A 25,979-nucleotide genomic window follows, 5' to 3' on the forward strand; every position below is an offset into this window, starting at 1 on the left:
ACCCTGAATACTGCTATTTATCCATCTCCGTCTTCTTCTGCCTTATTCTTCTTTCCATCCTTGTTTTCTGTTCTAAAGTCTGGAGTTTCTCTGCCAGCCTTTCTTCTGCAGTGGTGTTGTCCCTGACCCCTCCCCCTTTCTATGCAGACAGTCCATTGTTTTCATATTACAAATCTTTGTACACTTACACACAGCCCAATGGCAAACACCTTGATACAAGGTGTAGTGGATGTCTGAAGCCATGACAAGTTCATTAGCTAATGTAATTGGTACCTTATTCAAGCATTTCAGGTAAAGGAGTCCGGGGTAGAATTCAGGTGCAGTAATATTAAGTGTAGTTGCAGAGGTCACAGAGAAAAGCTTATTTGTTGTACATCACAGCTGTCACAGAAGGAAACACATATTTGTTTAGGATGGTGTTGCCTTGGAGCTTGCACTCTTTATCTCCTGTTTGTCCTGCACCTGTACTGCCTCAGTGGTTACTGACAGAGAGTACCCAGGACTGTTAGATGGCTCAAAGAGAAGATATTCTGTGAGTCTCAAATGGTTCAAACAAATCTCCATAAACATGTATAAGATTATGGCCTGTTAAGCAGGAAACTGTAGATGGATATATGAATATGGCTGCCAAACTATAACAATTGTTTACATCCTTGTTTTTTTTCCTCCCTGTTCCCTTTTAATCTTCTCTTTTTAGGTGTATTAAATACAAAGAAGCAGATTAATCTGATTTAAGTGCTACTTGGCTTCAGATCAGCTTTGTACATTTAAAGTTTACACCAGGGTAAGTGTTTTCTTTCTGTTTCACTTATTTTTGATTTAGAGAGTATGATACTGTTTCTTGATGCCTTCTGCAGTTGAAAAGAAATATCTGGAAACTCATTAATACTCAAGTTCAAAAGTTGATGTGCAGCATTAAAACATGACTGAAAACCATTAGGGTAACATCGCTCAAAAAAACAGCTGGTGTAGACACTGAATGCAAAATGTAATGTAGCCGTGAAAGATGCATCAAAGCTGCTCCATAATTCCATATTACCACTCCAAGTAATTGCACACTGTCATTTTACCATAGAACGACTGAAGTAAATGATGGCTTTAGTGTTTACCACAATGGTTTCCCTTCTCTTTTTTTCTGAGTGATGTTATGCCAATGGTTTTAAGCCATTAATACCCATTACAGAAATATTTTCACTTTGGTAGCATCTCTGCTTTGAATGGAAATGATGAGTTGATATATGTTCACTTACTATATAACATCCCAAATAATGATAAGAGCTAGAACAGTGGTTGATGAGTCCATTTACAGTAAGCTGCTACTTTATAGTGGCATAGCTGTGAGAATGCAGGTTTCCATTTCTACGTGTATGTTCTGTTTTCTCCAAACGTATGTAACTACCCAAGAGGAGGCCATTGAATTATAACTACTGTAAACAAAAATCAAATCACACATCTGTTCTTGGTTATAGTATGATGGTATTTCATATGATTAGAAAATAACTTACCACATCAGAAGTATGTATTAAATGTAACTGCTCACAGCAACCCCATTAACTTGTTTGCATATTTACATGCATACATATGGTTTATTATCAAAATGCCATTCAGAAAATGTCCGAATTGGAAAACCTGAACAGCTCAGTTCAACATTTCAGAATAGCAAAAAAAAATATGTTGAAGTCACAACAGCGAATGCACACTAGGATTTGCTGTTGTGGATCCAACATTTTGAATGCAAATCGCATATAGTAGGGATTGGGAAATGTACCCTTTTCCTCACTTTACAGCAGAGGGTGTGGGGGGTGCAGCCTCCCACATGGGGGGGGTGCAGGGGGGCTTGCTCCCCTACAAAACGTTCGTAGGGCATGACTGGAAGTGTGGTATTTTCGGTAAAGTCAACATTCCCGAGTTGTTGACTTTCCTGAAATACGTTGTTCGAGCATGTTCCTGTTCATACATTTGATTTCTGATATTTCAGGTCAGAAACATGAACACTCGCACCATGCAAGTGCAAGATTTTGATTGTAAACCGATGCATACATACATAAATGCATTGTTAATCAGGTAAGTGAAGTGGTCTGGGACCCTTTTCATCCATGGCCTGGGCCACAATAGCAAAGTCAATAACAATTAAGAAATGCACTTGGGAATACGTATAAGAAAAAAAAATACCGCTATTAAAGAACTTGAGAAAGAGGGCATGTACAATACACAGCCAAGGTGCGACACAGAATAAGTAAAACATAAAACACTTCCATGCACATTGTCACAAAATATCATTATTACATATCACTGACATACAGCCAAGTACTATATATTGTGACCTTTGGATCAAATACTCACTTGCTTAGTGATTTTTATTACAGTTTACCACAATATTTCATTTTTGCAATCTCATTCTCTGAGGTACTTCCTCCAGTGCTCTATCATCATCTCTGTGGACCCTCAGGGTATGTTACAGAGAACTGACTAAGTCCAGGAGGTCAATTTCTCTCTGTGAAATAGCCATCAGTCTGGGACTCTGAGTCAGTGTCTTTGTATTTAGACAGTAGATAACCTCAGTGGTCATCTGTACATCAGCTCCTCTGTCACTAGTCAGTCATAATTCATGAGGTGCAAACTGTCTTATACTTTCTTTTGAGTGTATGGATCTAATCACCCTATCTTTATATAGTATGACCATAGTCATAAAAAGATGCAAGGAATTGGAGGATGTGTTCTTTGTGCAAGTCAGCAACAACATCTGATTCCCCATAGCATCAAGGAATGAACACACTAAGATGCTCTTTGTGATGAAATGTTCTTTTATTAAAAATCAGCCAGCAGAACAGCATAAATTTCCTAAACTGGTTTCACTCCCCAAGAGTGAGACAACTTAATCCCATGCCTCTTTTGGGGGGGGGTCTAGTTTTGTCCAGCTATCCTTCTGTTCTTGTACTTGGATCTGTTCATCCATCTATTTCTGGAAGGTGCTATGGTCAGCCTACTATTTTTCAGACTACCTGCAGTGTACCATCTTTTCTCTGGCTGGATCAAAATATTTCAACATCTTTTGAATTGACCATACTTAATCATCTGATATTTGGGGCTGGCTTCAGTTATCCATTCTTCTGGGAGTAGGAGTTAGACCTATAGGAAGATGAGCAGTTTGGAACTGGTCTGTCTGTTGTCTTTATATATAACCTTCCACATCAGTGGTATACATCAGTGACTCCCTGTTGAGACCATGTGGCCTACTGTCCATATTCTAGGTCTGTAGTCATGTCCCATCAAACACTGCCCTATAGGAAAGCTTTTATTTGACACAGTTGAGACCAAGGGGGGTGGCTGTCCATTTTCTAGTTCTGCAGTCATGTCCCAGCACACACGTCCTGCAGAAAAACTTTTGTTTGGCTTGCATTCATGTCTCTAATTTGTTTCATGTACTGTTCTGTAAATGTCATGTTTAAGAAATTTGAGTCTTGATCTCAGGATGCTCATCATTCTCACAGCTGCAGTAGTTGTTGGGTATTTGGATTGTATCCTGTCCAGGATGCAACAACCAGGAAGTCTTCAAAATGCCCTTGCTTCCTCCCACACCAATGCTCTGACTACTGATTGGCTTTACCTTGGAGGGAAATATCAGTCAGAATGTAAAGAACTCCAGTACTTTGTTGTAACTTCAAGGAAAAGAAGATCTGAGGCTTCATGAGAGCATCAGTTGGCTACAGGCTTCATTTCTGGAAGATAAGTCCCTATAGAGGAATCCCTCCACGCAGAAAATATTGCATTTTAAATATATTTGATATTTTTTTTTATTTTCTGAATAATACCATCAATTTTATTAATATCAGAAGTTTCTTGTCAGTAATGGTTGTTTTTAGAACATGGCTTATTGAATACTAGTGCTGTTTTATGAGAATAGTGTATTGCTTTTGAGACATTTTAATGGATGTGCAAGGATTTAAAGATTGCGAAGTGTTTCTATCTAAGTAAAACTGTGTTTGAGTGTTTTGGTGCTTGTGTATACTTTGCCACAGCTTGCCTTCATTATTTTACTGCTTGAGGCATTTTGCTTGAAGATGTTATATTTAAGCCTCATGAAGAGTGTTTCAGGACTCAAAATGTATTTTATGTTTGATTCTTAGCTATACTTCATGACAACTTACTTTCACTTCTTGCTTTCTGTCAGTACAATTTCTGTGAAATGGACTTAGAAGTCTGACAGTTTTTTTTTGTGCAGTGATTGTGCTTTTACATTTTCATTTTTAGGGACTGTGTGTGTGTGTGTGTGTGTGTGTGTGTGTGTGTGTGTGTGTGTGTGTGTGTGTGTGTGTGTGTGTGTGTGTGTGTGTGTTGGTTGCGAACACTTGTCTGACAACTTACTTTCTGACTGACTCTTTCCAGCAGTGCTTTCCTTTTCTCACTATAAATAAAGGAAAAAAAAACCAGAACAGAAGTCCTTGCCTACACTGCTGGCCAGGCAGTGGCTCGGTCACTGATGGGTAATTCAGCACTGGCATCAGACTACTCACAGGTTTTACCAGGTATCTCTGGTGTAGTCACTTCTACCAGCACGGAACAGGAGTTAGTCATGTCCTCTGCAGCTGTTCCAGTGTCCAGTCTGGGTGTGGAAGAACCACCTTCTTTGGGTCTGGGCATTTCTCCTGCAGGTTCTTCTCTGAGGGTCTAGGGAAGGAGATCTCTTGCCTAGGACGAAGTGCGAACTCTTAGCCACTCACCTTCCAGGGATATTCCTAGAAATAAGAAAGGGTTAGATATTGCTCATCATATCTCATGGCTCAGATCTGAACAAATGCAAAAATAATGGGTGTCAAAGGCCAAAAATCAGGGACACATTTTAATTATTGCCTTTATAAACTTAGACTGTTACTAGAATAACAGGTTTTGCATTAACATGCATTTTCTGAAGGATATGAAGTATGAAATGCAAATATCTGTTATTATTCAGTGAATTCAGTCCTCAATGATTTTCCAGAAACCCACAAATTTTATGAGGACCAGACCAAAAATATGAGACAGAAATCTGGACAGTTAAGGGTTATGTTGCACATCCAAAGAAATCTTGTCTGTTCATAAGGAGGATTTTCTTATCTTAGCTAGGGTATTATTGCAGGCATTCTTGCCTGGAAAAAAGAAATCTATATCACAAGACTAACTACGTCAATCTATTTCCGAGGCAAATGTCAGTGGATTCTGGTAAGTACAGAGGCAGAGCATTTTCTTTGTCTGATTTCTAAGCCCATGACCCTAACTCAGGGTAAAGTGTGTCCTCTCCAGTTCCATTAGATGAGTTTTGCTTTTTGGTCACTAGTTCCAAAATGAATGATGTATTTTTGTAGGGAAAATGGATGGTCACACTAAACTGAGAATATATATTGATATGATGTAAGTAGACTTACTTCATTCATTCTGCACAATTCCTCCTATTATGCCAGTCTTGCAGGATAAGTTATCTGCTCCCAGCAGTAACTCTGACCCTCAGGCTTTAGTTCCTTAAAATGCCGGTACACTTTTTAATGCTAGCCTCCCCCTCTGAGTAAGAAGACAAGGTATTAGAAAAAATTCTTAAATTTCATTTATTCTATCTGGTATTGACAGCTTGTGGGATTGATCTGCCACCCCTCATTCAGAAAGTATCCCTTGTTTGATTCCTACAATTTGTAACCTGTCTCAGATGCCTAAACATGGTTTGAAGACTGCGTGATTGTTCAGGTACTGTCTCTAGGGCCACTACTACTGCTTTTGTTGTAAGAAGTGTGATACCCCACCTCTGGGCCAGTAGTCAAGGATCCTCAATTCTCACAACTGGCACCTGTGGGAAATGTTCACTGGGTAGATAACAGGTACACACACTGTATCTCCGGATGCATCTTTCTGCATCAAGCACAATCAAACACAACTTCCCTTGACAGCACACAGAGATTACAGTCAGTCTGGGACTGGTTCCTCTCTCTTTCTCCAGATCCCCAATAAGGGTCCTCACTGCCACAGCTATAGAGTTGAGTCCTTAGCCAGGGTTTCAAGCCAAGTTCTCCAACTTTCTTTCTCTGTCCAACCAGTGCTACGTGTCTCTGCCCAAGTAAATGACACACACACTCTTTGAGATTTGATTTGCACAAAAACACACACACACACACACACACACACACACACACACACACACACGCACACACCTTGGAAAGGCTGGTACAGGTTTACTAGCTATGCCCCCTTTTGCCCAGACTATAAGGTAGTTATCACTGCCAGCAGAAACTTTTGCAGCTACTTTAAGGCCCTTAACAAAGGGTGTCCAATTTTTCCGTGTAATATTAATAGTAGTACAAATGGTAGTTTGGCCAAGAGCAAGGCTATTAGTGGTGACCCACACAGTGTCACCAAATAAATATGCAAACACTCTGAAAACTTAAGTATCTCTACAAAGATTAGCCACAATGAAAGGTTTAAATATATTTAATAATAAATAGTAAAAGAACAAGACAATACTAAATATCTATTCACAGTGACATCAGAGTTCAAAATCACAGGAAATATTTAAAATAACATTGAAGGATAGACTCGGACAAATAAAGAAAAAGAATATCTAAACTAAGCTTCACTATATTCCTGACTGAATCTAAGAGAATTATACTATTTCCTAATAACTTACTTGGTGAAATACATGAGCAGTCTCTCTAGTCAGGCCCCAAACAGAATACTCTATCTCACTAAGAGACGTATTTATTTATTATTTATTTATTTGCTGTTGGTTAACCAGGATGGTCCATTGGGCCAAGTGAACCCATTTTCAATGGAGTCCTGGGGAGAAAAGCTTCAACAAGAATACATGTTACAGAGATTTGCATTACATAACATACAAGACATAGCAAGGTATGGTTTACAAACAGTAAAATTATCAACAAAAATAATAATAGAGTGAAGTTATACCTTATATATATATATATATATATATATATATATATATATATATATATATATTTTTTTTTTATATAGAATTACTTCTCAAAGTAATATCTAAAAATATTACTTCTGGGATAGCTTGCAGAATGACATCACTTCTGGTCATCTGACTTCTAGTTCCACTGCAAACCCCCATTGCTGGAAGCTGGCAGGATTTAGCACCTACCTGTAATACATACACAAGGGCTTTTGCTCTGATCTGTGGCATGTGCTGGAAGTCATAAAACAATTTTCTACCTCCATGCTTCCTGATTAGTAATTAGTTCACCCCAAACACAATGCAGAAAGCTTCCTAGTACAGACTGTGTCTCTGGCTGCATTGAAACCTGTGAGATAGCATCTTTATGGCCTAACCCATCAAGTGATTTAATTTCAGATATATTTTAAAGTTTACAGGACTGAGGTTAACTTCCTGTCTTCCAGTTTCCTCTATTAAAATATATACATTTAAACAGTTACAATAGTGCATGTACATTTCTGTTTTCTCACAGAACATTTTACAAATACATTTTCAGCACAAACATCTGTACAAATCAGCTTGATATACACATGACATACAGTTCTAATACATTTGTAATGCAAGCGTCTTGTATGAATCAATTTGATTGTCACAAATTCCAGCTAGCTGTGCTATCCTCCTATCATCACAAGAAGATATGCCTGGGTGCATACTCAAATTTTTCTGATGAATTAAAGTCTGAAACTTGAACTCTACTTTAAACAAGGAGATCAGCTATATAGAGGCTGCTGTACCTACTAGAAGTAAGCCCAAAACAAGCACTAAAACAAACCACACTGGTAGAATCCTGACCTAAATAGGGTATATAACGAAAGGAAAGAAAAGTCCTGGACTAAATCAGGAACAGCAACTCCCACATTGCTAGGAGTTCTCTAATTAAATTAAACAGGAAACTAAGAGGACTAATTAAGTCAAACAAAGCATTTACAAGGTCAAGATAACCTCACAGGCTAAACACAACCACAAGGTCTTCTACAGTTATGTCTGAAACTTCAAAGGCAGCAAACATCATTGTGCTGAACTTATGGTCAGTGGTGCCACATTCACCAAGCAGAGTAACATAGTGAATTTGCTGGTTGAAAAAAAAAAAAGAGCTGGCAAGAGGGGAGCAATAAAAAAGAACAAGGATCCTTTCAGAAAAAGGGACAGACCACGCCTTCAGAATAATTGCACCAGTATTCCTTTCCCCACCACACTTCCTTTCCCCATATCCCTTAGACTGTTCCTTAGACTCGCCCTTAATCTTTCCCTTTAGCAGCAGATTGTTTCAGACTTGTGGGTTCTAATACTGGTTCAGGATTGTTAGAGTTGACACTGGGTACACATACCTCCTTTCAGTGAATTACTCCCTACCATTCAAAACAAACAAAGAGTTTTTTTCTTAAGTTTTTCAACACATGGTGACACTAGGAGTCATGCTACCAGTGCCTTTGGAACAAAGGGAGGAAGGCTTCTATTCCAGAATGTTTCTGGATTCAAAGAATTAACTTTCCTGGAGAGCAACTGTAATTTTTTCCTTTCTCAACCAATTTATGAATGCAACAAATTCAAAATGTTGAAGAAAAAAACATCATTATCATTCTCTGTGATGTTCAGGTTTCAATTTTGGGCTTTATCAAAAAAGAACTGCATTGACAGAGACAAAAGACACCTCAATTTTTGTGCTCAGGCAGTAGTTTCTATGAGGGTAAATCTGCGAGGCCTGTGGATCAGTTCAGGCAGACCAAAGCACATAAATATCAAATTGATTTTAGCTGTGATCCATGCTATAACATCTCTTCATGACCTGTGATCCCTGGAGCCATTACAGGTGATTATAGACAATACCACAGTGATGTGCTGCATAAACAAACATGGAGGCACAAGGTCTTAGCCCTTGTACAGGCTGGCTCTGACAGCTTTGGACTTTACAGTGCTGTATAACCATCCAAGCTGGGCAGAACTGGGATAGACCCTTACAAATGGAAACTGAATAAGGGAGGTCTTCCAGGAATGGATTCAGTTGTGAGGAAAACCTGAAATAGATCTGTCTCCTCCTTTCAAGCTAGACAACTAAGTAATTTCTGTACCAAGATTCTTTGCAGGCAGGCCTAGAAAACAGATGCATTTAATTCCTGTTGTTTGAATGTTCCGGTATGCATTCCCACTCTTCCCATTCATATCAAGGGTCAGTCTGAAAATTCAGAAGGACTCTCCAAAAATTATTGTGGTGAATCCCTTCCGACCCAGGCAACATTTAATCTTCCTTCTAATGCAGTTAACCAAGGACAACTACCACAAGCTTCCTCACAGATTAGATCCAGTCACCTAAGACAGCTGGAGTTTGATACACCCAGTCTTCCTGGACAATTTAGTTCTAATACTTTATGGGCACCTTTTCATGAGGACATGCAGCAGGTACTAAAGGAGGCAAGAAATCCTACTATTAGGAAATGTTAACCATTGTCATCATCAGCCCACATTTTTCCCATTTTCTACATGGGTTTGGAGTATCACATCAACTGACACCATCTCTCTTGATTCATTGCCACTCTCCTACATTTTTTGACAGTCATGTTTGACTGTCTCAGGTCTTCTGTTACACAATCCAACCATCTCTTTCTTGGATGCCTTAATTTCCTCTTACCTTCTTCCTGCTTTTCTGCACATGTGCCAAACCACTGTAGTCTGTTCTCTTTGACCATCTCTGCAATTGGAGATGCTTTGGCTTCTGAGTGTTAGTCCTCATTTCTTCATCTGTCCCATAGTGTGCATCCTACCACTCATCTCAAGCACTTTATCTTCATTACTATCTAGTGCTTTGCTTTTACTGCCCAGGTTTCTGTAGCATACTGTTTTGCACACCCTACTTTTCAGCTTCTTTGGCATTATTCGGTCACATACCACCCGACACTCTAACTAGTGGAAAAGATTTTCATACTGGTGGCTCACTTATAACCAGGGCCCTGTCAGGGATTATTACATCTGGTTTTCAAACATTTGTATGAGTTACTATCCTATGGCCTGTTTATTCCTTTGTCAATGTTTTTTTATCAGCTATTTCAGCATGTCTGCTCATGGATACTCCTCTTCATTTCAGACTTTGCTCAAGCTGTTTTACCTAAAGGATTTTCTGTGGATTAGCAAGGTCATTTGCTATTACGGTGACACTTAATTGGGATCTTTACTTTTTCTGGGAAAGTTATTTTTGTCTGTGTTTGAATCGGCTAGTGTGTACTGAATTGATGAGAACTTTGTGCTATCAATTTTGTGAATTCCATATTAAAATCCTTCTCTTTCAATACATGTTGTCCATTCCTCTGCAGTAACATCAACATGTCCTACTGCCTCAGCACACCCTGACATTTTGTAATTATTCCTTTATTTAGTCGCATTGCATTTAGCAGCTTGCTCTTTATAATTCTTCAGTCACACTGTGGAAATCAGCTTTTTCAGTAAGTCTTCAGTTAGTTATGGTTATTTCCTTTATTGAAATTATTTCCTTGCTCTTTGTTTATTTTGCTATAGACTCCAGCAATCACTCTGTAACACTTGTAATCTCAATTGTTCCTGTATTTATATCACTTTCATTCATCAGCTTCCACAATGCTCTAATGTCACATTATTGCAGTTACTTTGGTGAGTATCTTTAAATCAGTTTTGTAAATAGTTTGCTGCCTAAAACTGTATGCCCTTAACACTCTATAATTGTTTTGTGTACCATATGTTTTATACATTTGATTCTGGTACTCAAAATCTCATTCTGTCAATTATTTCTTTACAGAATTAGAAAGTAGTTTATGTATTATCCAGAGCTGCCAACATTGTTTTAAGCAAATTGTTTTATGTATGGTTCTTGTCCATAAATTGTTTTTGTGCATCATTCACCTTCCATCAATCATATATGTATGTAGGCAATTATTATTTCCTTTATCATGCAGAAATCGACAATATTCTTTTTGATAAAGTGTCTTTGTTCCGACAGACACTGTGCTTGAATCATTTTGATGCCAAAAGCACTTTTAATAGTTTTCTTGTAAAGAGGTAATCGTAACGGCATTGCACAGCCTTAATTCTGCCACTATGTCCTTTGCCTCAGAACTTCATGGTTAAAATACTTTTCACAGAACCAGTAAACTAACTGTAATGAACAATTTCCCTTTCAACTGGCTCTAGGCATATCTCTGTATACATATGCAACTCTGAACCAATTATTTTCTTATATTAAAAAAATCTTTTATAACCAGTAAATAGCTTATTGTAATACGTAGAAGTGCCAAAATATGCTCTGAATTTAGGAAAATGACAAACTTGTTAAGTACCTTTGTGACACAAGGAAAGGTGCTTAATAAATATTTGATAAACACCTTTCTTGTCTCCCATTAGACCATTAATAGTGTCCAGTACTAGCCACCATAAAACAGTGGTTAGAAGGCAAATCAGCTTTAAACACTATAAATTATTGTACTGTACTGTCACAAGAAAAAAAAAAAAACGTTTGGCAGACAGATGTCTAACAGTTTTTAATGATTTCCATTCATCAGAGGAACACTTGGCATCTGTCTGTGAAATACATGTTCCTATATTTTGTTTCTAACTAGTAGTCACTGGGTCTTTTAAAACTTTGTAAGTTTCACTTTACTCCGCTCTTGAGGTGAATTGCCATCCTTGTCTGGGGCACATAGCAGTCCAGTATGATCAGAGTTCCATTCATAATCCTATGTACTACCAACAGAATACAGTGTACCAGTTTATATAACTACATGCATAAATTCCTTTACCTAAACTGTTTCTTTGCATTCATTAATAAAGGTATTGCTGTTAAGTGGATTATATACAATTATCAGTAATTTGCATGTTGCAACAGGAAACATAATTCAGTATTAGTTGATTCAGTTTGGTCATATCTTTACAGTTTCTTTGCATTATTATTTTTTTTTATTTTATTTTTCCGATTTAATCTTTTTCATTAAAGGCAGTCTGTAATGTCCTTAACTTTCTGCTTGCACATTACTCATCTAGCCCTTCTGCTACATTTCAACCACCATGAGACTTTCTGATAGAAGCTTGTTCAAGCTCATTTCAGCAGTCCTTACTGCTGCTAGACCGGAAACTGTCCTGCACACGTGGTCTGACTTCATTGTCACTTTTGTGTTCATTCCTGTATGGTGAAATTTTGTATATTTCATGAAAGAAGTCCAAAGCCAGTGCATGAGTTGTTGTGTCTGTTTATTTATAGTGGTGCAGATGTTGATGTGCATTTCCACATGCATGTGTGAATCTGTATACTGAACTGCCTGTGCTGCATCAGGCTGCTCTACATCTTTCAGTGGTTGTTCTGGGTATGGCACTGGATACTCAGTGCAGTCCACAAGGGTCTGCATTTTCCCCTATGTGCATACTGTAGCTTTCTTAACATAGAACTTGTGAACATGTTGTTAACCCTTTTATTACATCATCAGTAATTGCACCAGGACTGTGCTAAGACCCAGGGCTGAGATATGTGAGGCCTTATTCTGTGCAGAAATTTAATTTAGAGGTGCATTAGACGAGCATTATTTGCATATAGATAAGCCACGTATAGTCAGTATGTTACATATTTGTTGTTATAACCATTAAAATGTGAGTTCACTTCTGTTAACTTGTTAACAATAGAATTCGGACTGAACTGAGCAGCAGTCTACAAATGCAAGCTTATAAGAAGGGAATTGTGTTATCACTTTTATGATGACTTTTGCTTTGAACAACTCACCACTAAAGGAAAGTATTTCAGAGTAAAAAAAAAAACATACTGATGGTTCTCTTTCATGACTAGCTTATATGCTAACTGTTTTGTAATGTAATTAATATTCATGGAGATTGTTCCAAATGTGATTCAGTATACATGCTGATTGGAAGCAGTAATGTCATTACTCCACAGCACTGCAGAAAGAGTCAGCCTTGGGCATGAGATATTTCATTTCTATGTGATTTTGCTATTACTTTATTTATTTTTGCCTGCATTTTTCACCCGGACCACCCATTTGCTTTACCTTATGTTTTTCTTTCATGTTTGGCTGTTTATTGTAACACATTTGTTCATTTTCCTTCTGATGATGTTTCAAAATGTATTTTACTTGTTCAATCATACCATTTTTTTTTCTAATTTCTTAGTATACAATATTAGCATTTTTGTCTCTTATATTCAAAGTCAGTTTCTCACATTTTTCAAACAAAAACTGTGTGTGTGTGTGTGTGTGTGTGTGTGTGTGTGTGTGTGTGTGTGTGTGTGTGTGTGTGTGTGTGTGTGTGTGGCTATGTATATGTGTGTGTATGTTTATATGTGTATATATATATATATATATATATATATATATATATATATATATATATATATATATATATAAATGTAAATGTTCGTTTGTTCAAAATCTTAAATCTCCGAAAGTTCTTCACCGATTGCTTTGAAATTTTCACACAATGTTCCATTCGAATATGCGCGTGTTTTTATATACCTACTATTATATAGATGTCACACATTGCGTTCGAATATGCACGTGTTTTTATATACCTACTATGGATTCTATATATTTGTATACAAATATGCAATTTTATATGTTTTTGTTATAACTTTCTTACTTCTTTTTCAGTGCAATCGATCTGCTTTAGTTCATCCAAATAATGCCTCACAGAAGATCAAACTTAGGTCGTCATACTCGCGGAGTGGAAGCAGTGCGATGAGTAATTGCAAATCAAACTGAGGAAGAACGGGCATCAGCGAATGAGCAAAACAGACAAAGAATGGCTCAAATACATGCCGAGGAAGCAGCAGAGTGACGTGCAGCCAGACCTGAGGATGCACAGTTGTGAGTACGGCAATCGCATTCTGCAGCTTCAGATCTGCTTCGTTCTCCTCAATCGACACCAGCGGACAAAATAAATGCTTGCCTGAAATACTCTACTTTGTGGCGACACATAAAGATGTTAAAATTAACTACAAATATGCGTGAACAGCTGCAAAACGATTGATCAGCTGAGATATTCTCACATCAATTGCTGGAAATTGGGAACGGAAAGGTGCCGGTTGATCTGACCTCAGGACGAATTTCATTGCCTCATAACTTCTGCAATTTAGTGACGTCAAAAGAAGAATTGGTTGAAAAAGTATTTCCCAATATTCAAACCAATTATAAGAATCACGATTGGCTGACTGAATGAGCTAGTCTTGCGGCCAAGAACAAAGACGTCTACGAACTTAACAATATTATTCAGTCTAACATTCAAAGCGAGGCACTCACATACAAGTCCGTCGACACTGTTGTGGAAGCAGATGAAGTGGTAATTATCCAACTGAATTTTTGAATTCACTCGATCTGCCAGGGATGCCACCGCACGTACTGTAATTGAAAATCGGCGTGCCAATTATCATGTTGTGAAATATCAACCAGCCAAAGCTTTGCAACAGCACACGGCTTGCAGTAAAAAAATGAATGAGCAACATCATAGAAGCAACAATCTTGACAGGAGCTTTCAAAGGTGAAGATGTCTTCATTCCTCGCATTCCTATGATTCCAACGGATATGCCATTTCAATTTATGAGATTGCAATTCCCAATTCGATTGGCATTTGCAATCACCATCAACAAAGCTCAGGGCCAATCTTTAGAATTGTGCGGTTTAGATCTACACATGGATTGCTTCTCACATGAACAATTATATGTTGCGTGTTCTAGAGTCGACAAACCAGACAATCTCTATATCTGCACAGACAATGGAACAACAAAAAATATTGTATACCCACAAGCATTGTGAAATTAAACATATTAGAAATGTGCACTTTCTCTTTTCTTTCTTTTCCATTTAACCAGACTGAGCCACAGCAAACGCATGGTGGTACAGCTAGTTATATATATATATATATATATATATATATATATATATATATATATATATATATATATATCTATATGGTCACAGAACAGGAGTAGATACATTTTCCTGCATTTTTGTGGGGTCTGTATAGAGTTAGTATGTATAGAGTTAGTAGTCGTTTATCTTCAGAATGAAGTGCCGTAGTAGGTATGTATCTCTGGAGAATTGATTTTAAGGCTGGACAGTTATTAGGTTTATGGATGATTTTATGAGCAAAGATCAATTAGAGGTAGTTTAGTAATAAGGGGAGTTTGAGCCAGTTAAGTGCAGTCCAAGCCCTGCGGTGATGTTTGGAATAAGAGGTATTTATTGCAAATTTTACTGTTTTGTTGTAACAGGATTCCAGATTATTTTTTAGTGAAACTTGGAGATTGGTTAAGATATGAGTGCCAGATTGTAGGGAGGGAAGTAAGTGGGTTGTGGCCAGTGTTATTCTGGTGGATGTATCCATGAAACTTTTGTGATGGTAGAGCAACCTAGTTTGTGGTGTGTTTTCTTTATAATATTGTGAATGTGTTGATCAAAAAAAAATATATTGTCTCTTGTTACCCCTAGCAATTTTGCATGTGAAATTACTTCGATTTCTGCATTATTTAGGGAGTAAATCTTAAATTCTGAAGGTGGCTTAGGTGTAAACAGAAGGAGATTTGGTTTATTGGGACTGAGTAAGTGTTGTGCATTAGTTAGCCAGTATTCAATGGAAGAGAAGGCAGTTTGGGTTATGTGTTTGAGATGTGTTATGTTATAGGAAGAGGAAACGACAGCTGAGTCATCTGTATTGGATAAGGGAACTTTGGTAGGAAGCAGTGTAGAGGTTCTTTATGAAGGTATTGAAACCAAGAATGGACTCTTGTGGAACTCCAGTTTTGTTGGATAGATATCGTGAAGGACATTCTTGCTACTTAAAGTATTGTTGTCTGCTGGAATGATAACTGGTAAACCACTGTTGAGAGGGGAGGGAAAGGCCTAGGGAAGAAAGTTGCTTTAACAGTCTGGGGTGTAACACAGTGTCAAAAGCTTTTGAAAGGTCTAGGAAAATTGTTGAAGTTACTTGGCCACAGGCTCTTGTCCTGTTGATTGTATCTATAAAGGAAATTAGTGCAATTTTAGACCAGTACTATGTGCTGGTCTAAAATTGCATTGGGTTGGTGTAAGTTGATTGTTATGAAGTAGGTGAGCCTGGAGTTGTTTGTTTACACATTTTTCTAAAAGCTTGGTAAGAGGAGATACTATGGCATTGGGTCAGAAGTTAGAAAGTTCATTTGATTTTCCAACGTTGTGTAGCGGGGTTATGATAGATTTTTTTCCCAGAGGGAGGGAACATGAGATTCAGTTATGGATCTGTTAATGAGAATATCAAACCATATTAACAAGTTTACATTTACAAGCATTATACATCATGTATATTCTTATATATCATATAATGTCAGTAATACTGTATACATTATTCAATTTCTGCCTTCTCTTAAACCTCTTTCCTGGGGGAAAAGCATTTTTTGCATGCATTGTTCCCACAATTTCCATTTTTTCTACATAGTTTATTCCTACACCTTTTTTAAGATCCGACTTCCTGTTCTTTTATTTCAATTACAATATTCAGTACTTCAAGTATCGCGGTTTAGATTTTGGCTTCCATTTTCTAGTAACTGATTTTTGTCAGCCAGTACAATAAAACTTAACAAGACCTTACTGTGTCTAGGCAATTCAGATCCTGTATCCCAGCTCAAAAATTAATTTTATTAGTTACTCTCATTTGCTTGCTTAGTATTCCTGACATAGTACTCTGTAGGGAAGTTTTAAAGTCTGCCAACTCATTACACTCCCAAAACATACATTCCCAGTTACCTCCTCCTTCCCCATCACACCTCCAACATTTGCCATCTACTTGAAGAAACATTCTTTGGAGATATAAAAGTATCAATGCAAACACATCGGTCCATATCTATCACTTTTAGCATCCCATTTGCCATTATTTTGGCGATTATAGACATAAAAAACTATAATCATGTTTTAAAATTGAAATGGGCCTATATGAAGCTGAAGCAGATGGTTCTTTACTATCTTAGGTATTAAGACTACCACAGCTTTTTTCCAGGATGTTGTTATCTCCCATCCTTTTAAAATGCTATTAAACAAAACCTTCCAGATATTTATCACTTTATTTTCCTCTTAGCTTTCAAACATCCATTGGAATACCAACTATTCCTGGACACTTTCCTGCAGACTGGTTATACATCACCAGTTTTATCTCATCTCCTCCTATCATGACTGTTAGTTGATGAATCTCATTTACCTCTAACCTTGGCATATTCCATAAATATTTCCATTTGTGCTTTTTCTTGATTTCCTCTCGTCTTTGCTTTATACAAATGTTCATTGAATTGCTGAAGTATCTCTAATACCCCAACAGGATTTCTAGTTATTTTCCTTGTTATAGGCTCCTCACATTTGGCAACAACCCAGTCTGCTTTCTATTGCCAAAGTCGTTGTGCCAAAAGTTTTTGTACTCTGGAGTAATTATCAAAAAACAGTAACTTAATAACAGTCTTTCTAAAGTCATACATATTATCAAAGTACTCCCTTATTTTCTCTTTAGCACTCTGCAGTTGCACCTTTTGTATTTCTGAGAGATTCCCCTTATTTTGTAAAATTTCAACCTGTGTCATCCTCTCTAAATAATTCTTGTTACTTCTTAACCAGATCTCTTTTCTTTTATTTCTGCCCTATTTAAAACTCACCTTTCATTGTATCCCACTCACAAGCTGTAACTTTTGAAGCACTTTCTGTTTTCCTTAACAACTCCCGGATAATTTGCATTCCTTAAATTCCTCTCTTTTTAACTGGTAGGCGGAGAAGTGCCAGTTTCTTATCTTTGCTTCATTATCCTGCATTTCTGTCTAGTAATTATTGGTGCATAATCTGAAGTAGTTATTGGATGTGTATCAAAGTTCTCAATTAAATGCACATGTTCTTGTGAAATATAATTTCTGTATTGTCCAGCATAAGTAAATGTAGCTTGGGGAGCAATATGTAAATTATCTCCAAGTTCTTATTACTGAATTCACATTTTTCATACCAAAAATGTTCATAAATATGTTCAGAAATCTACCCTCTTTTGTTTTATTTGCCCTTCTAAGCCCCCCAGGTACATTTTAATTGCTGCCAATCAACTACCAGTCCCCACTTATAAGTAATATTCCCTGCTGAAAGCTGTTTATTTCTCCCAAATTTTTTAAGCTCCACAATAGCAGTTTTAGGTGGAATATAAATGCATGCTAGTATAATCCTCAATATTTGCCAGGTTAATCCTTTACAGTTTTTTCTTATCAACATTGGAACTTTCTTTTAATAAAAACCCTCAAAAAACACTCCCCTAGAACACCCCCATAACTTGACAACTTAATATAAACACACATGGCAATATACACCTTCAGATAATGAACTTTAATCCTTATAATAGGAACATCTGTGCCAAACAGACAATGATTAACACAGGCCCTAGTCAACCTGAAATTGAGGTTATCCATGCTAAGACTCATGTTGTACTTCTATTTAGACTAATTTGTGTATTTTATTTTATTTTTTTCACATTTACGTCTCCCCCATGTGAAAACAACTTGATTTTAGTCTTGAAGAAACCATTTTTTTCTTCTTCCCAACTTGTCTCCATGGAAACATATAGAAAAAAAGAAAAATGTAGTCCTCTGCTGCTGCCCGACAGACAAACTGAAACATTTATCTCATATTTACTTCTTTCCACTTAAAATTGATTAGATTAAGCCAAGGGTCTTCATCCACATATTCACATATACAAAAGTAAGAGAAAACATAACAACTCTACATATATTATGATCTGTGAACTTTTACACTCTATCCCCCATCTCAACAATCCAAGATTACAGCCTATTAACGTAAATATACTTTTGGTCAGATTTTCTTCTCTTTTTGAGCTTCAATGGCTATACTTGTTAATACCAAAAAGAAGAAAGAAAGATAGAAAGAAGAAGAAGAAAAGAGGAATCTTTTTACTTAAATAATTTTATCACATAGAAGAACAATTAAAAATGCTTTCCTATAAATTATGTACTTTATATTGTGAAAGGTTTCAGAGAAATACTGTTAAGAACAGACATTGTTTTACTTATAGCTACCTTTTGCCTGCCTCTTATGCTCCCCTTAGAGTCCTACCAAACAATAATGATATGAAGTGAGGCAAATAGTTTTCAGTTACCAACAAGATTAACAAAGTCAATAAAATCCACTTGTTTCATTCATTCTTATATAGCCGTATTTCACAAATGCAAATGATGCTTTGCAGTCATGCACTTATTCACTAATTTCTGTGCTGTGGGTTTTCTTCCTGTTCATCTCCAACTTCCATCTCAAGATTTCAGTTCAATTCCATGGTACTCCTGATTATTCTGGTCAACTCCTATGAGTTTCTTTGCCTCTCAAGGTATCTTCCTTTGGAACAGTGGAAATAGCTTCATTGGCAAAGTCTGTCTGTGTGATTTATCATCAGAAGAATGAGAATCAGTCCCCTTCTGCTTGATGGCTTATTTTTTTGTTGCACAAACTTTTGCATTTCTTCTCCAGCCTTTTCTGCATCAAATGATCTTCCAGGTAAAAATATTCATAAGACAGCTGGATACAACATCTTGAATATCACACATACCTTTCAACATTCCCTGTTTACTGGAATAAAGCTGTTTCTCTACTGCCTGGTCACAAGTGAGTAATCATTTTCTATAAATACTACTGTCTCCAACTTTTACTACTTTGCCCTTTTCCCCAGTTTTATCAGGATCCACTATTTCTGCTGGAAAGTTTGCACCTTTACTAATAAAGGTCTTGGCTGCTTTCTTATGACCAGATTTGGTGTATACACACAATGTGCCCTTTCCATTAACAAATACTGCTGTGGAATACTATCCCACTTACATGTTTGTGCTTTCATAAAATTGATACAGTCTGTTCCTTCTAGTTTCTGTGGTAAAGCAGATTTTCCCTGGATGATCTGTCCTCTACATCCACAATTTTTTGAAAGATCTCTTCTTGAGCATTCTCATACTCAGCCATCCTTTTCTTCATTTCAACCTCTGATTTTTTGAAGTTTTATCAGCTCATCTGAATATCTGTTTAAAGCTTCTTCCATTTTTGTCAGCCTTTTGTTATTTGAGTTGATGTACTTTTTCACTGTTGTATTGTATTCAGATCTAAGCACATTTGACTTCTTTTTCCTCTACATTACTAGAAGCGCTGTCTTGCACCATAGCTGGAACTTCAACTGCTTTTTGCTGAACAGCTGCAGGATTTTTCCCAGTCAGTGTTTTCTTTTCACATTTTCTTGTTGATTTTCTTTCACGCTGTGTTAGTTTCTTCTTTGCAGGCATCCAGGATTTTACTGAAGCTGACAAAATCACTGGCTGCTGTTTCTCAGTTTCTGTTTTCAGTCTGGGAGACCTGAAGTCAAGCTTTTGACCAATGCACAGCCATCTTGGGAGCCTCTTTATTTTTATCATGCTGACCTTCAGGACCCAACCTGAGCAGCCAAGTGCTCCAGATTGTGTAAGATGTTCTGCATTTAAACATAAACTAACCCGCTGTTCCACACTGAACAGTGTTGGCTCCACTCCACATTTTTTTTATTGGTTCTTATACCACAATTACAGTTAATCAGCCTTGAGGTATGTGAACCAGTCAAATAACTGTTCCACTGTTCAGAACTGAACAGCATTGGCTGGTCTACATGGTTTTTCATTGGTTCGTATACTACAATTACAGCCAACCAGCATCATGGTATAAGAACCAATTGAATAACTGCTCCTGAGGCAAAGGGAGCCAAAGAACACTCCCAATATTTGATCAATCACTTGCCAGTAATTGTTTTCATGTCACTTCAATGTCTTCAAAAAGGCCTTTCAGAGAGCAGGAAGATCACCTTTGCACCAGTGATATTAAGGAAAATATTTTGCATTCATGCCATGGGTCACGGCACATCTTTCATAGAGGAGAACGCCAGGAAGGATTTATCTATTTTTTTTTTGTTTTTATTTTAATCTGGGCTGACAGTGGTTTGTCAAGCAAGATACCAACTCACAGCAGCCTAAGGATGAGACACCACCAAATGGGAATCTTAGTCTGAAGTCCATCAGGGACAGAAACCACCAGACCTCAAACAACCAAAAGGCTGAGATTTGTTTTTGCTGTACTTTGGAATGAACATAGTCATGCTGTTGCTGGGCTGGACTGTGGATTACAGTTGCTTCCTTGTATTATTTATTTGTTCCTGAATTTTGTTGTGGACTGGAGCTTCAGCTGCTTTGTTCCCTGTAAAGGGAAGATGTAAGTGGCTTAAAATGTACAGTGTAATGTCTCAAGTTAATAGTAATTTTAAGAGTCTTTATTTTGTTCTGATTCTTTCTGGATTTGTAAAAAAACAAACAAATAAATCAACTTCTGTATATGCAAACTATTTTATTCGACCAATCTGGTACCTTGGCCATTCACCTTCACAGGATCTGACAAAGCATATAGGCACCTTACTTTTATACAGGTACAAATCCAATTAAACAATTAAGCAGTTAATTTGACAATGATACTTTCCATTTACAAATGTTTAATACAAAAATACAAAATACAAATGTCTAAATACAAAATGCATGCTTCCAAAACTGAAACAATTTAAAAACATGCATTGACTTCCAGATTTAACCCCCTGGGGCAAGTAAGTGTTTTGTAATTTAATGCCATTTTCATCTTTAATTCTGTTAATTTACTATCATAATCCCCTCCCCTAGACAGAAAAGGTTGTGCCAAAACACAAAAACGAAACCTGCATCTGACCTCACATGCATTTTATATAGTGTTCAGCATATGATTTATTTAACTGTTTGTCAAGTGGAGTTGTTTATTTTGTAGACTGTAATTGTAGGTGCCTTGTTTGGTATGTGGGTCAGACAAAATGTAAAGTTAAAGTTTGGATTTTGGAACATTTGGGGGACATTAGAAGACACAATTTGAAAACTCTGGTGACTGAGCACTACAATAAGTTATCCAATGAACATATTTTATGCAATGAACTATCTATGTAATGAATAATTTTAGTACAGCATATTTTGCTTTTAAGTGGTGTATTTGTGTGTCTGTATTATTTTGAGGTCTGATTATTGTATTAATAGAGTAATTAGGGGGGTATCATGTGACCATGAGGTGGGGTATTTAAATGTTATATTTGATTGAATTCAAATGTTTCTGAGGAAGCTATGATACACTCTGACAAAAGCGATAAAACCTTAGTTGTTTAACCTTGTTTGTTGGACTTTGTGGCATTAAACTTGCTTGGTTTGAGTTCCGTGGTCCAGGCCCACTCCTTTCTTGATTGTGGTTCTTAGTTTGTGGAAGATGTCTACTCAAGCTTGTGGTTCTGGAGCTGGGGCTGCATCGCAGAATCATGACCGAGTAGAAGCCCTCACTAGCCAGGTTGGGCTACTCACACAGTTGGTGCAGCAGCTTACCCACTAAGTTGCAGGACTTACAGCATGAATTGATTCAGACCATATTGGTTGCCCCCATGATGTGGATATACCTCTTTGGACAAGGTTCTGGAACTGTGGCACCTTCCAATGCAGCTGTTACTGATTTTACTTCTACCCCTAAGGTGTTAAGATCAAGCCCCTCTGTTGCCCCATTCAAAATTTCAGAATGGATGCAACAGAATATTTGTTTTAATCATAGTGTTTTTGGGTGCAAACTGACTGTTCGAGAAATGATCAATGCATTACAGGACAAACTATTAAAGATAAAGAAGTTGCAGGTTGAAAATGTGTATTTTCTGGAAAGTATTAAAGTGAAGAGAATTTCTAAGGGCTTGAGGTATTGGAAATACCCTAATGGCTTGGTAGCGAACTCTCCCTTGCATATGGAACTAATGGAGATTTTTGATCAACATGGTTGTGAGTTACTTGAGATTTTAATGAAATACAATAAAAAAAATTGGCTCTTTGACCCACAAGGCTGTCGACCTGGAAAAGTGTATTCAGGCTGACCTTTATGAACTGCAAAAAGGGTCCTTTTTCAACATTATTTCTGCTGTTGATGATATAATTGTCAACATTAAGCAGAGGAAGGAACAGAAGTTTGAATGAGATTGTTGCGACTATCTAAAAGGTGTAGCATACCCTAAACCATTGGTTGCTATGGTGTCAGCCAATGAAACAGAGGTTAGTCCGGTCTGTGATGACGTTGCTGGCCCTGCCCCTTTATGCCCAAACATCCCAAGACGTTCAGAGAGGATCAGGAGTCGACGCAATCAACAGAACACCATGAGAGGAGACAGGCATACGAACAGGGGGCAGAAACACCAAAACTGGAGGAGAACAGATCAACGGTATACTTGCTGAATACTACAATGGACTCTACTGGATGTACTTTACCTGTTTTTGACATTGATGACATCGATGGCCACCCTAATGATAACATGGGGCTGGTCAAGATTGTGGAAAATACAAAAGGTGACTTTTTCATTTTTAATTGCACTGAAAACGAGTTTGGTATGGAAATGGCTAACTTATTGTGTAAAGGGTTTAATTTTATCCCAACACACCACTGTAAAATTGACGAATTGGTCATTGACTTGAAACTATTTTTGCACAAAATAAATCTTAAGTCATTATTCCATAACAGAGCTGTGTCTACAACTATTGAAGGGTTTAAACGAAGTAGCACCTTTAACTCGCCACTCCCTCTCCCTTTACTTTTGTTTGAAAAGTTGTGTGATTTTGATTTTAGATCTTTGATGTATAATAACAGGTTTCCTTTGGGTGAAAACCTTTCTAAATGTGAAGCCAATTTATTAAGACAACTGTGTGCGAACAAAATGGTGTGGGTTATGAAACCCGACAAGGGTGGGGGGGTTGTTATGGGTTTGGATGACTCTTTGAACGGGATGTTTTTGTTTTTGTGTGATAATGATTTCTATGAGAAGACTTCACTAAACAGGGTCAACATAGCCTATGCTAGAATTGACTGGATTTTACAGGATATGTTAGACCAGGGTGAGAATGATGTGGGTATGTGGTCATTTTTAGAGATGAAATTTCCGGTTATTCCCTCTATCTTTGGATTACCGAAGATTCATAAAGATCTGGCTAACCCACCATTGAGGCCAGTTGTCAACGCTTCTAGATCTAAAACTCACCCATTGGCCAAGTATATTGATTTAAAACTTAAAAATGTATTGGATAGGTTTTTACACATTTGCAAAGATTCATGGTACTTTTTAGGTAAAGTGTCACAATTAGACTATGATTCTGAATACATCTTTTGCACTGTGGATGCTGTTAATTTGTTTAATGTAATACCCCATGATACAGGACTTGAATGGTTCCATGATTTTTTTAACTGAATTAGGGATATTTTCCAATAATGACATCAATGTTTTAACTGGAAATGGTTCTGAAAAAAATTTTGTTTATAGTGATGGTCACTATTTTCTACAAAGAAAAGGTGTGGCTATGGGGGCAGCTTGTGCTCCCATATTTGCTTATATAATAATGCTTCAATGGGAAAGGAAATTTGTGTTAGAATATTTTGGTGTCAGTCCCCCTTGGGCACTGTACATGCATTTTTAGATGATAGATTTATTTTTGGAAGGGCACTGAAATTGAGTTACAATCATTTGTTAATTACTTGAGCCAAACTACTATTTTTCTAAAATTTACTTATGTATACAACAAAATGAGCATTTCTTATTTAGATGTGAAGATTTCCAAGGATGTTGCTAACAAAAGATTTGTCAGTAATATATATAGAAAGCCCACTTATTCTAACAGCTTTCTGCACTTTGATAGCTGTCACCCCTGCATCAGAAAAGGGGTATTGTGAAGGCTCAATTTGTTCGGCTCAAGAGGATGACCACTGAAAATGAGCCATTTTTAGTGGAAGCCAGGGCGCTCTCTGATATGTTTTACAGTAAGGGTTACCCCCAAAGTTTGGTGGAGGGTGTATTTTCTGAGGTTGAGCAGAAAAAGACTGCTGTTTTTTATAAACCCTTGCTTAGTGGGGCTAGAGACAAATTTTCTACAAGTGTTACCAATGAAGAAAAACACTACTGTAAGTAAACCAGATTATTCTTTGTCTTTCATCACTAAATACAATCCAGAATGTGTGTCAATTCGACAGATTTTAAACACACATTGGCAAATTTTTATCATGTTTTAGTGAATATAAGGAGATCTACCTTAGTGGTATAAAAATGGTCTACAAGAAAGGCTGGAGTTTTAAAGAAATTTTGGAATCCCCTGTTTATAATGAACCATTGATCTCCTCTAGAAGAAGGGGTACCTGTAAATGTGGGGTTTGTTCTTACTGTAAACACCTCATTGAATTGGACAAGGTCTACGTGAATGGTGTGTGGATTAAGACCCAGGGTTTGGTTTATTTGGCTCTCTGTCAACAATGTAATTGTTTTTATGTAGGTAAAACTAAAAGGAAGTTCAGAGAGCGGATATATGAACACATTTTGGATATTAGGAAGGCTAATCTTAACAATGCTTTAGCTAAGCATGTTTCTGGTAACCCTGACCATGTTTTCAAGTTTATGGGTATTGATATAGTCCATCAGAACATTGGGGGAGGTCCATGGAATGACCTGTTTGAACTCAAAGAACTTAAATGGCAAATCAGGCTTAATTCTTGTGCACATCCTGGGCTAAATGATTATGCTTCAATTATGAGTTTGCTCAGGTTGCATTCATATGTATTATGATTTTTATTTTTTACATATTATATTTTTCCCAGTAGGTTTTTTTGTATACCTAGGAGGAATGTTTGGAAGTGTTTTTACTTAATGAAAATTATTCAATGAACATATTTTATGCAATGAACTGTCTATGTAATGAATAATTTTAGTACAGCATATTTTGCTTTTAAGTGGTGTATTTGTGTGTATGTATTACTTTAAGGTTTGGTTGTTGTATTAATTGAGTAATTAGGGGTATCATGTGACCCTGAGGTGGGGTATTTAAATGTTATACTTGATTGAATTCAAATGTTTCTGAGGAAGTCTATGATACACGGTGATGAAAGTGCTAAAACCTTGGTTGTTTAAC

At 37.0% G+C, this 25,979-nt stretch overlaps 1 protein-coding gene across 5 annotated transcripts in view; it reads left to right on the top strand.

The window, feature by feature from the left end:
* The window catches only part of LOC122790699 (dual specificity testis-specific protein kinase 1-like), a 1,196,153-nt gene that overhangs the window by 316,589 nt on the left and 853,585 nt on the right, over window positions 1–25,979 (top strand). For 4 of the 5 annotated variants that reach the window (XM_044058245.1, XM_044058246.1, XM_044058244.1 and 1 more), the window contains one exon: window positions 698–784. The exons of the other annotated variant lie outside the window; for it this stretch is intronic. The gene's annotated coding sequence lies outside the window, so the exon portion shown is untranslated. The remainder of the gene's footprint in view (window positions 1–697; window positions 785–25,979) is intronic. 5 annotated transcript variants of the gene reach the window in all.

This window comes from Protopterus annectens, chromosome 16.part0 (assembly GCF_019279795.1).
Source record: "Protopterus annectens isolate FY-2018-M chromosome 16.part0, PAN1.0, whole genome shotgun sequence".
Taxonomy (NCBI): Eukaryota; Metazoa; Chordata; order Ceratodontiformes; family Protopteridae; genus Protopterus; species Protopterus annectens.